Source organism: Lissotriton helveticus, chromosome 5_1, assembly GCF_964261635.1.
Source record: "Lissotriton helveticus chromosome 5_1, aLisHel1.1, whole genome shotgun sequence".
In the NCBI taxonomy this organism is placed as follows: domain Eukaryota; kingdom Metazoa; phylum Chordata; class Amphibia; order Caudata; family Salamandridae; genus Lissotriton; species Lissotriton helveticus.
Genome location: NC_136065.1, coordinates 1,812,484,644 through 1,812,497,853, shown reverse-complemented (window position 1 = coordinate 1,812,497,853; position 13,210 = coordinate 1,812,484,644). Strand labels below are relative to the sequence as shown.

Genomic DNA, 13,210 nt, shown 5'->3' with positions numbered 1-13,210 from the left:
GCAGTGTCCACTTCCACTGCTTTGTTTGCTGGGGTGCCTGTCCAGGATATCTGCAGGGCGGCAACCTGGAAGAGTACACACACCTTCACCAGACACAACTGCCTGGATGCAGCCGCTGACAAGGATGTGACAGGGGGGCAAGCGGTGCTGAGAAACCTTTTCCAGTGACGGTGAGCCGTCTTTCTCATCCCTCCTTCCTTTATGTGTTGCATATTCACATTTTATCGTTATGCTTTATGATGTCACAGGTTAAAAGTGTTATATTTTATTATCTTAGTATTGAAAGTGATCTCAATGTTGGAGGAGATCTACAAGTATATATGTATATAGAGTGCAGTCTTCAATCCATATGCTTCCTGAGGTCAGATATCTGCACAATAAAATGTGCTGGTTTACTGCTTGCTATTCTGATTCAGGCATGTGAATCTATGAAAGCTCCAATACTGGAGTAAGAAAACAAGTTACTGACCTCTAACTGTAGCTCTCCAGTATTGGAAGCTTTCATAGATTCACATGCGACCCACCCTCCTCCCCTGAGAGACTCACCTTTGGATTTTTGGCACTCAAGATATCTGAGGTACAAGTGCTCGAAAATCTGAGGGGCAAAAGTTCTCTCAGGAGTGTTCTAGAGGGTGAGAGGTTCTGATTGGTTCAGGGACAATTTTGGTCTCTTTTACATAACAAGAGTTATGGGTTGCAAAACGGAAGTGGGCCTAGGCCTCTTTTCACTTTGGTACTTATCTAAGCATTGCTTTTTTCTATATCAGGGACTTCCATCTCGACGACGGGGAATGATTCAGGCATGTTAATCTATGAAAGAGTCCAATACTGGAGAACTACAGTTACAGGTAAGTAACTTGTTTTCTTCAGAACCAATGCCTCACTCATGGAAGCGACACATTGCCGCAGTTCCGTGGAGAAAACTGAAGCATCTCGACACTGACACATCGCTTTGGCTGCATCTCCCATCTTCGTCAACGATAATGCATCCCGAATCAAGGTACTTTGGTTCAGCGGGCTCAAGTGGGTCCTTGTATCCAGCCCGAGCTCTATCGCGGTCGGCCTGAACTTTTGACTTTGCCCCAGCCTAGCAGAACCAGATATCCCATTTAGGCAATTAGTGCTTCTAAGCACTTTTCTTATATTTATACTTTGAAAATTCATATCTCAAATTCTACTTGTTGGATTTTTGTCATTTTTTGTCTTGCTGTATTTATAAAATCATGATCTATTTTTCTAAGCTGGTGTGGAGTCTTTGTGGGGGTTTCACTGTGTTGGTGCTTCTAGTGCTGCACAAATACTTTACACATTGCCTCAAGCTAAGTCTGACTGCTCTGTGCAAACTACGAGAGGGTGAGCACAGGATAATTTAGGGAGTGTTGCGACTTACCCTGATTAGGATTGTGGTTCCTAGCTTGGACAGGGTGCATTCCTCCGCCAACCAGAAACCCAAGGACCAACACCTGTGTATTATATATAAATTTATATATACATTTTGTGGTCAACAGTGTGCTGTTATGCTTGAGGCAGAGTTTCCATTGAAAAGGTATTTTTTGGGTTCCTTTCAACTTTTGATGTGGTGGACAGATTTGCACGAAACCTGGTGATATACTTAGCTAAGTTTGGTAGTTTGTGAAGCTCTATCTACAGGGGAAAAAAGTAAAAGGGTAGTTAAAAATTCTGCATCATAGGATCTTAATTGGTAGTCATAAAGCTTGAATAATTCTCTGCTGCCAGCGCGGACCCCAGAACACCTTATCCCATACATGTAGAATATCCAGGAAAAAGTCTATATACTGCTCATATCTGAAAGGCATTTTCCATTCATTTGAAATGTAGACTGTCAGGGTTGTATCTTCCTGGAACATGCTGGTAGAGACTGCAGGAGGCCGGAACTGCAAAGCTTACAACACTTTTCTTAGGAAAAGGAGATGTGTCAAAAACACCTTGAAAGGCAACACTAAAAAGTACAAAAGTAGGCCTGTACCTTAAAGAATCACAGAGGACCCCATCCCACAATGCACTGTAGTGGCAGTTTGACTGAGAGAGTCCATTCTTTTTTCCCAGCTCCTTCTGTCAGGCTCTTAGAACAGCTCTGAAGAATTTCTTTCACCTTTAATACTCTTCTAAAACATTTTTAGCGCTTTGCAAAGCTTTTTCTTGGCAATGTGACTTTTCTTCTGCCAAATATGTTGAAGTGCCCTTCCTGTGGCAGAAAGAAATCTTCCTCTGCCCACAAAGTTTGTGTGGTATGTCTTGTGAGAAGTTCGCCTGGCATATGCTGTCCATTATTCTAGTGGGCACCTTGCACCAGTCCAAACGACCCTTATTGATGGTAGGTTAAAGACAACCTTAATAGAAAACTATCCTAGTGTTAGCTGTGATGAGCAGCCTTCAGGCTAAGTCTTGGAGGAATGTAAAGCAGCTTGTTTTACCAGTCTATAATCCTGTGAATGACCAATTGAAAGGAGAACCACACCAGGTATATATATATATAAAATATATGTATTTATTCTAAACACATCCCTCTAGTCCCTATCCCTTTACGAGGCAAGAGGCAAAAGTACATTCAGTTAACTTAATATCACACAGTAAATTAGCACAATATACGTTGAACCCTAGGGGCGTACCAAACCATATATTAAGAAAGTGATACAAGAACCACAACTTGCATAGATACAAGGCCTAGAGCCTGTAGAACCGCTGGGGCCACCAGGAACCACCCAAGGTAGTGACACAGGGGACCCACGGGGGACGCGTGCAGTGTGTGAACACAGCCGCGAATCACCATTAACTTCTATGGGGAAAGTCGCGGTTGGAATTTTAGAGATAAAGGACACTTAGAGGAGGACTTTGAGCAAACCCCTTTAGACTTAAGGGGTTCTAGAGCCAACACCCACGGGAGCACTGGAGTACTCGAGTTACCTCACCCAGGGAAGCCGGGTGCATAGGTGTCTTTTGGTGTTGGGTTTCGTCGTCGTTTTCAATTGCGATCTGCTGCAAAGTGCTGCTGCCATTGTAGAGGAAACTGTCCGGTGTGATCCAAGCCTGGATCGAAGATAAAAAGAACCTGAAAGCAGAGGGGACAGAGTCTGGGTCACAAGCCAGTGACCAGGGACACGATAGTCGAATGCCCACCGATGTCGGGTGATTTCAGGTGAAGGCAGGAGGCGTCGACGACCACCAGGTTCTGGATTTGAGCTATCCCACAAAGGATGTTAAGTGCTGCGGTGTCGGTTTCCGGATTGGACCTAACAAGCCTTGGCAACAGCAACCCACGCAGGAATCAAAGAAATGCTTTGGTGTGGACCAGCAATGTCCGAGGGACTCACCACTTGGTAGGGAGTCAGGGCATGTCTGGAGCAACCAGGGAAGCCCAAGGAAAATCAGAATGGCCTTCGTGGGGACCCACCAGTCAACGGAGCAGGGATCGCAAAGGAGCCTCGAGCGAAAATGCAAGAAGCAGGCTCACGGAACACTCGTGGAGTGTAGGCCCACATTGCCCCATTGGAACTTTCATAGATTCCCATGCTTTTATATCATTCCCCGTCGTCGGAATGGGAGTCTCGGTAACAAAAATATCATAGCAGTAGGTACAAAAGAGAAAGAAAAAGGCCTAGGCCTCATTCCCTTTTGTAGCATATCACCCTCTTTTTGTAAAAGAGACCAAACTCTAGGCGTCAGCCAATCAGACGTGCCTCACCCCTTAGAACCCTCCAGAAGGAACCTCAGAGCCTCAGATTTTCTACTGCACGTTGTGCTAGGGAGTCTCCATTGAGCTCTGCTCTATTCAACTCTTTAAAAAGGATTTCTACAGTTTTTCTCTTCAGAATTTCTTCAGGATCTTTTAAATTTGACTTCAGGATGGCTGACAAGGAGAAGAAGGCCCTTTTCAAACCCTGTTCGACCTGTGGCAGGAAAAGGTTGTTTGTTGAAGACAAACACAAGGACTGCATCTACTGCTTATACCCAGATCATAAGGCAGAAGACTGTAAGATTTGCTGCACGCTTTCTACCAAGACCCTCCGAGATCGTGCTGGTAGGCTGTTGACCTGGCTGCAGAGGCAAAAGGAAAGGAAGCATGGAGTTTCCCGTGACAGTGAGGAGTCTTCTTCAGCTGTTTCCTCAAAAAGGTCAGTTAAAAGGGGTAGATGTTCTCCATCTTCCTCTGTGGAACACCCCTCTAAGGCTTCTTAAAAGACCCCCAGAGAGTCTAAGAGCCTAAGTCCAGAAAAATCTCCTCACCTCGGTGTACAGGAGAAGGCAGGACCAGCTATGGCTTTTAAGGGTGAGAAGACAGACCCAGCCTTCAAAAAACCCTCTTCACAATCTTCAGAGAGGAGTTCTAAATCCTCTACGACGAAGACGTCGTCGACGGGGGTCCCGTCAACGAAGAAAATGAAGCCGGAATTGAAATTGGTCCCGTCGACTGGAGAGTCGACGGGAGAGTCGTCGACGAAGATGTCGTAAAAAGGGAGAAGCGTCGACGGAACACTCTTCAACGTCGACGGGAGGTATGCTGACGACATCGTCGACGAAGGCTTCGTCGACGGGCACAATGACATCGTCGACGAGGAAGACATCACCATCGACGATGGTGACGACGACGACGATTTCGACGACGGCAGTCTCGTCGACGAGCGCGACGGCGACTTTGATGACGACGACGGCAGGCTCGTCGACGGTTTCATCGTCGACGACATCAACCACACCAATCTCGTCGACGAGAGTATTACCATCGTCGACGGAGCCGTCGACGGTGATTGCTACGGAGAGAAGAGTGACAGTCTCACTTAGTAGGATAACGCCAGAGATGACGTCTCCGGGGAGAGTGATAAAAAGTACAAAGCACCGGATGACGGACCAGCTGCCTTGACGGGCCACCCTAAACCAGATTCTGTCATTTCGCAGGCGGCGCAGAGGAAATCACGAAATCCCTCTGCTCCATTGGCGGCTCCTCCGGATAAGGAAGGACGGAGACTGGATAACGCTGGCAAGCGGTTCTCGTCAATGGCTAGCCTTTTAGTGCGAGCTGCCAACGCTCTGGCAATATTGTGGACATACGACCGCCAGCTCTGGTGTGATATAGCCCCGTTCCTGGAACAGCTTCCTCCGGAATCCACTGCGGAGGCAAAGAAAATCTTGCAGGAAGGGGAGGCAACTTCCATGGAGATAATAGACTGCGCCATGGACATCGCGACAACGGCTTTTCGTACTTTGGCTGAAGCGGCAGTCCTACGTCGCCAGGGGTGGTTGAAGGATACCTGGTTTCGACCAGAAATACAGAACAAGGTCCTGGATCTTCCCTTCGATGGAGAGGAGTTGTTCGGTAAACTATTAGATGACACTCTCCAGGAGATTAAAAAGGACACAGAGACCGCCATGTCCTTGGGCACTCCAGTACCGCAAGTTCCCCTTTAGGGGTTCAAGAGGCAGAGGAAATAGTTACAGGGGATCTTATCAGCAACAACGCTATTCCTCTAATGGATCAGGTTATCAGCAGAACCGCCAGTTTTACCAACAAAGACTAGGCCAGTCTTCAAATTACTCTAGGCCCTACAACAAGGGCAAACAGGCTCACCGAGGACGGGATACGTCCAAACGCCAATAGCGGCCTCCTGGCTCTGCCTACTGTTCCCTCCTCCAGGAAATCATCAGTTGGAGGCAGGGTAACCAAATACCTTCAAAATTGGTCCAAAATTACATCGGACCGTTGGGTGATCAACATCATAAAACGAGGACATACTTTGGAGTTTACGGAAGTCCCACCACCCAGGCCCCCGGCAGCCATTCCGTCAAAAAAGCTGCGTCTCCTGAGGCTCGAAGTTCAACAGATGCTCCGGAAGGGAGCAATAGAGCCGGTCCCCACCAATCAAAAGGGACAAGGATTTTATTCCAGGTTTTTCCTGGTAAAAAAGGCGCTGGAAACATGGCGCCCCATTTTAGATCTCAGGGAGCTAAACACCTACCTCATCTCCCTGTCCTTCCGCATGGTATCCCTTCAGGACATATTACGGATGATCAGCCCGGGGGATTTTATGGCCACGCTCGATCTGGAGGACGCGTACTTTCATGTCCCGATCCACCCAGCACACAGAAGGTTTCTACGATTCACAGTAGCCAAGAGCCACTTTCAATTCAGGGTTCTACCCTTTGGTCTTCGCTCTGCGCCAAGAATTTTCACAAAGGTGCTGGCGCCGGTGGCAGCATTTCTGCGAAGAAACCATTACCAAGTTTTCCCCTACCTGGACGACTGGTTACTGAAGGCCCCGTCCAAAGGAGCGGCGCAGGACGCTGTTCGGGCTTTCACCAATTTGTTTCAGAATCTGGGGCTCACTCTGAACAGAGAAAAGTCCTTCCTGGTTCCCTCGAGAAGGGCTCGGTTCCTTGGGGCTGTTTTGGATTCGAAGCTCTCAAAAGCTTTTCCGACCCGGGAAAGGAAGGAGAAACTGGAAAGACGAGCTCGAAACTTTCAAGGAAAAAGGTGTCTTTCAGTACGCCACTACAAATCTCTGCTGGGGGTAATGTCATCTTATATTCCCCTAATTCCTCACTGCAGGCTCCGGATGCGTCCTCTGCAGGAACAGTTAGACCTCCAATGGAAGCAAGTTCACGGATCCTTCGAGAACAAAGTGACCGTCACTCCAAGGATGAAAGAAGCAGCATTATGGTGGACACATCAAAACAACTTGTCCCAAGGTCTATCCTTCCCAAACGTTCCATCTCCTCAAATGGTAACGACGGATGCATCATTGGAGGGTTGGGGAGCAGTGATGCAAGATCTGCATGTCAGCGGCCATTGGTCTCCTCGCGAGCAGAAGCTCCATATCAACCTTTTTGGAGCTAAGAGCGATCAGGCTAGCTCTGCAAGCCTTCCTTCCGCGACTTCAAGGTTCACGAGTGCTGATCAGGACGGACAACACCACGGCCATGCATTATGTGAACAAAGAGGGAGGAACCAGATCTCTTCTGTTATCGCAGGAAGCGCAGCAGATCTGGGAATGGGTAATTCATCACGAAATCTCACTGAAAGCAGAACACTTACCAGGAGTGCTGAACGAAGACACAGACAAGCTGAGCAGGTCATCTTCAGTAAGCCACGAGTGGGAGTTAAACCAGCAGGTTCTGGAACAGCACTTCAGCAAATGGGGCTGACCGGAAGTAGATCTCTTTGCCACACCGACCAACAAGAAATGCTGGTCTTACGCCAGCAAATGTCACCACCAGGGGTCGTTAGGGAATGCCCTTTCGATAGCCTGGTTGAGGACATTTGTTTACGCTTTTCCTCCCATTCCCCTGATCCCACGCCTCATTAGGAAGATGAAAATCGAGCCATGCAAAATGATCTTGGTAGCCTCGGCTTGGCCGAGACAATTCTGGTACACAGAACTCCATCTGATGTCGCTAGTTCCTCCGTTGCCGCTGGAGGATATTCCGGATCTTCTCACAATGTCCGAAGGACAGGTTTGGCATCCAGATCCACAGTCGTTACACCTGACAGCATGGCTCCTGAGCAGCGGGAGTTCATGAATCTTCCCCTTTCCAGTGAGATCAAAGACGTTCTCTCCCAGGCAAGAGCCCCTTCTACAAACAAAACTTACAGATTGAAATGGAAAAGGTTTTGTGTTTGGTGTAGGAAGGAAAAGATAGACCCTTTTGCTTCAAAGCCTCATCAACTTCTGCCTTATCTGTTGTCACTGGCTAAATCAAATCTGGCCCATTCATCAATTAAAGTGCATTTAGCGGCCATTTCGAGGTACAGGAGGTCTGGATCTGGACCTTCATTATGGTCGTCCAGGATAGTCAAGCAATTTCTAAAAGGCTTGTTCAGAATCTACCCACCAGTGAGGCCTCCGCCACCGACTTGGCATTAAAATTTAGTCCTTTCTCAGCTCATGAAAGCTCCATTTGAGCCGATTCATCGTTCTGACTTGAAATACCTATCTTGGAAGTTGGCTCTCCTCTTGGCCCTCACATCAGCTAGGAGAGTTGGAGAGTTACAGGCCCTCACCATCCAGGAGCCATTCCTACAATTCAAGAGAAACACGGTAATCTTGAGAATGAACCCGAAATTCATTCCCAAAGTACCATCGGACTTTCACTTAAACGAGCCGGTGATTCTGAAAACGTTTTTTCCTAACCCAGTTACTCCGGCGGAGAAAACACTTCACACTCTGGATGTGCAACCGTGCTTAAAATTCTACTTGGATCGCACTAAGGGGTTTAGGAGATCTTCACAGTTATTGGTTGCCTTTGGTGGTCCAGGCAAGGGTCTTCCACTGTCTTAACAGGGGATCGCAAGATGGATCACAGGTGCCATTCTTCATTGCCACACTGCAGCAGGGAAACCTCTGGCTGGCAGGATTCGTGCTCATTCGACAAGATCAGTGGCATCTTCAACGGCCCTCTTTGCGGGGGTGCAAATGAAAGACATTTGCAGGGCTGCTACCTGGAGCAGCATGCACACCTTTACTAAGCATTACTGCTTGGAGTCTTTACAGCAAGACGATGCGGCTGTGGGCCAGGCTGTCCTAAGGAACCTCTTCCAGTGATTGGTGAGCTTTCCCTTCTATCCCACCTTCCGTTGATTGCACAGTTGTATTTCTTATATTGTATTGACTGTTGCAATGTATTATTATTATACAAAATGTATTTGTGGTGTCTAACTGCTTGCTATTCTGATACAAAAGCATGGGAATCCATGAAAGTTCCAATACTGGGGCAAGAAAACAAGTTACTTACCTGTAACTTTGGTTCCCCAGTATTGGTAACTTTCATAGATTCCCATGCGCCCACCCACCTCCCCAAGGAAAGCTCAGCCTTTAGCAGATATGGTGTTGGATATACAACGGCTACGAAAATCTGAGGCTCTGAGGTTCCTTCTGGAGGGTTCTAAGGGGTGAGGCACGTCTGATTGGCTGACGCCTAGAGTTTGGTCTCTTTTACAAAAAGAGGGTGATATGCTACAAAAGGGAATGGGGGCCTTTTTCTTTCTCTTTTGTACCTACTGCTATGATATTTTTGTTACAGAGACTCCCATTCCGACGACGGGGAATGATACAAAAGCATGGGAATCTATGAAAGTTACCAATACTGGGGAACCAAAGTTACAGGTAAGTAACTTGTTTTCATCTTTGGTGCAGATGGTACTCGAGGCTTGGGCTACAAGTAACCCAATGCACAACTTCAGGAAAGCTCGGGAAGTCAATGCACTTAGCAAATGTCCACGGTGTCCAGGGGTTCCGGTTCCACGTTATTCGTAATGGCTGCGGGTCTCGGCTTTGCTGGGGACTCTTGTCGGCCTCTGAGAAGTCTGGAAATCCTCTTCCTGTGTTACAAATTCTTCGGAGTCCGTCAGGAGCTTCGGAAATGCAGACCGGCAAGATACTTTGTTGGTGCCTGCTTGAGACGGGGAATCACTCCTTGGCCCCAAGGGAGATTCTTCCGTCCTCTAGTCTTTAGTAGAGCGTCGAAGTTCCAGGATTCAGTTTCAGAGTTTCGTCCAGGTGTAATCTAAAGTCCTATTGCCAGGGGTCCCTTACTTATACTAAGAAAAGGGGTTGGACATACTCTGGGGAGGGAGGGTCTGTCCTGTTTCGGGCCAGAGCAAGGGCTGGTAGCCCCTGCAACCGGTTTGAACTGGACTATGCACAGGGACACCAAATGTGCCCCCAGTGCAGACTTTCAAGGCACCCATGGAGTGCACCCACCCAGTCCAATACACTAAAGCCTGTCTGGGAGGTGGTTACACCTCCCTGTGACAGGAAACCTATTGTCCAGGCCTCCCCTGCCAGAGTTTCAGTCAGCAGCAGGAGGCCAAACTCGTTTCTGTGGCTGTAGCATCCATTTTGTGATGCCAGGGCTCTTTTAAACTATTACCGGTTAGACCAGTGTGTACCTGCCTCTCCCTCTAAAAGGGTAGAATTCTACCCCGCCGCCAGGCTGGCGGGGGGGTAGGATTCCAAAGTGTTTGACACCAAGCACAACGTGTTTCCATGCAGCCATTCCAAAGTTAGCATTTACTGCTAGGTTATAATGCACTTACGAGTATATGGTCTGGCTGCATCACAGAACAGCCTCAGAGAATAGGCTCCGAAAGCTGCAGAGGGGCCCAGCTCATGCAGGGGCACCCTCTCACACAAAACCAAGCACTATTCCTTCAGGATTGATAAGGCCTGCCATAGGAGTGACTGATTGGTGTATATGTGTCAGTGATTGAAGGTAGATATAGGTAACCTATATCTTAGTAAGGGGTGCATGCACCACCTTACCCAGGCTGCAGTAGCAGTCCTGTGGTGCCATTTTGGAAGGCTTCCCAGGGGTGGCATAATACATGCTTCAGCCCCTGGTAGGCCTCTGTGGTACATATGCCCTTGGTACCTAGTGTACCATGTACTAGGGACTCACAAGGGTACCCCAATAACCAAACTGGAGTGTACCTAAAGTACATGCAATCGATTTAGAGAGGAAGCAGCTAGGCTGGGGTCCTGGATAGCAGGGCCCCAGCCAGACTAAAGACGAAAAACAGTGAAACACCAGCAAAAAGTGGGGGTAAGCATATTACGCAGATCCTACTTTCCTACATGTCTTTCTCCTCAACACCTCTCTAAAGGCTGTGACAGTTGTAGTAAAATGTCAAAAAGGACACGTAAAGACAGAGAAGGTATCAGGCTTTGTGGGTGGATGGAGGATTTAAAGGCAGAAAAGTAACGAAGAAAAAGTAGCAGATTGGATAATTCTCTCCTCTTCATCTTTCAGAAAAAGGCATAAATCGGATAAAAACTCACTTAAAAGGCGATCTAAATCCAAAAAAACCTAATTCGCAGCACCGTCATGCATCGATGTCAACGCTGAGGAGCCAGTTTCCGTTGTGTTTGCCTTCAAAGGAGGGTTCAACGTTGGATGCACATCGCCATCTTTCAATGTCTCTATTGACTCCAATGCGTACTTTAATGCCGAAAACAGGTACGGCACTGCCGTCAAGATCTTTCTCAGTGTCGCTTCAGTCCTTGCACAGGATTATATGGGCGTCACATTCTCATCGCTCGATGTCACACTCTCTTCGCTTGACGTCACGGTCCCGTCATTCGATGTCAAAATCACACCACACTTCAACAAGCAAACTGTCCACGTCGAAAAGACAGGCATTTTCATCAAAAGCTCCGGTGTCCCTAAGAGACGGTGTACGACGTCAAACATTCCATTCTCGACATCGAACATCATTCAAATGGAGATCTTTGTCCCCTTCACACTGGTCTGGTTGATCTCAGCGCATAGATCCTTTCTCACCGAAACAGGATATAAGTCTGCCACCAATACGTCCTATTATTCCTCCTTCTGATCCTATTCAGATTCCTTTAGAGCTTCTGAATATCTCTCCGGTGCAACCAAATTCCAGATCAACATAATGTCTCTTAATTGCAAGTCGAAAGCTATGTCTCTCATAAAGTTTCCTGCAAGACATAAATCTCCCAGTCCTCCACTAACATAGTCTACTCCATCACGAACAGGATCTCAAGATTCCTCCATTTCGTATACACCAACATCTCCGTCTCGATCTCCATCTACATCTTGTCCTGTTGATGACATTGTTACTTTTCAAGACTCTCTAGTTAGAGGAGCTTCTAAGCTCAATATACAGGTTGATGCTTCCCAACTGTCAGTGTCTGTTATTTTAGAAATCCTACAACCAAGAGCTACTTCAAGGCCTCTTCTGACTCTCCTTCCAGGCCTCATAGACATTGTGCAGGATAAGTTCCTTACACCACCTACTGTAAACTCTGCCTCCCAAGAAATGAATGCAATTGGAAAGAAGATGTGTGGCACAGCCTCTACGCATTTACGAAATTCTAATTTTGCGGCATGACTGGGCAGAGACTATAAGAGAGATTTGGGAAGGAATGAAATCTTTTATCTCTGATCTACCAGATCACAGACAACACGATTATGTAGAAATTATCATTTCAAATGTCTATCAGCGCTGCAGTTGATTCTGTTGATCTGTCCTCCACTGCTTTTTATCATGGTTTTTCATTAGGACGCAAATCCTTGCTGAGACTCATCTTTAAAACCCAGATGCTCAACTGAAAAAAGCTTTTTCCGGATCTTTCCTTTTTGGGCTGCACATGGAAGACAAAATGTGCATGAAAAATGAAGCGGAAATGGTCACGGCAGTCGGTTTGGAAGAACAGAAAAAATTCTTCAAACATTTCAGACCCAAGAACAAAAAAGGTTTTTACCATAGGGTTTAACCCCCAGGGACCTTACCAATACCAGCAACAAAATAGGCAACCTCAGCGTACCTTTCAAAACAGGTACCAAAGACTGAGATGATCTCCACAAAAGCCCGCGCAAACCAAGGGTAAACGTTTTCAGTCCAAGCCATGAGGATCACATTCAACCCACTCACCTACCTCCCCCTGTCCCCCGCCTCAGTTGCCCATTTGGGGGGAGTAATACAGTTCCATTTGAAAGAGAGGACAAGGATTACTACAGTAAAATGGGCCCTAAATATTTTTTGAAAGGGCTACGCTCTGCACTTGCACCACCGAAAACCTCTCCACAACAGACCTTACCGACCCATTTGCATGACCTCAAACAAGAAAACAGCTATCTAACTGCGCAAGAGAGCCATAGAGGTAGTCCCACTACAACAGAGGGCAGAGGAATCTATTCAAGATATTTCTTGATCAGAAAGAAAGATCGCCTCCATCAATTTCGGCAAATTCTAGACCTCGGGCTCCTCAACAAATTTAGAAAGAAAGAGAGGTTCAGAATGCTTTCACTGCCTCAAATGCTTCCACATTTGAGAAAGAACGTTTGGCTTTGTGATGTGAATCTAGAGGACGCACATTTTCGTATTCCCATTTGACTGTATCACAAACAATTCCCTTAGCTCTATGGAGTCAGTGAATTGCAAGCTTTATCTTCTGTAGAACCCTTTATAGTTTTCCACCACATTAGGGTTGTTTCACGTAGACACCCTTCTTTTTTGCCTAATGTAGTCTCAGATTTCCATCTCAAGATATCTATCACTCTTCTTACCTTTTTTCCAAACCCCTCTTTAGCAGCGGAGAGATACTTACTCTCCCTCGATCTTAAGAGTCCTTCGTTTTTACCTAGACAGATCAAACTCTAATAGAAAATCTTCCCACCTGTTCATAAATTATGGGGCCATGTGACAAGGTTTACCAACTTCAAACCAATCTGT

The 13,210-nt window shown here is 46.9% G+C and overlaps 1 protein-coding gene across 3 annotated transcripts in view; it reads left to right on the top strand.

Moving 5' to 3' along the window:
• The window catches only part of MEIOC (meiosis specific with coiled-coil domain), a 1,190,863-nt gene that overhangs the window by 1,151,335 nt on the left and 26,318 nt on the right, over positions 1 to 13,210 (top strand). The gene's annotated exons all lie outside the window — the stretch shown is intronic.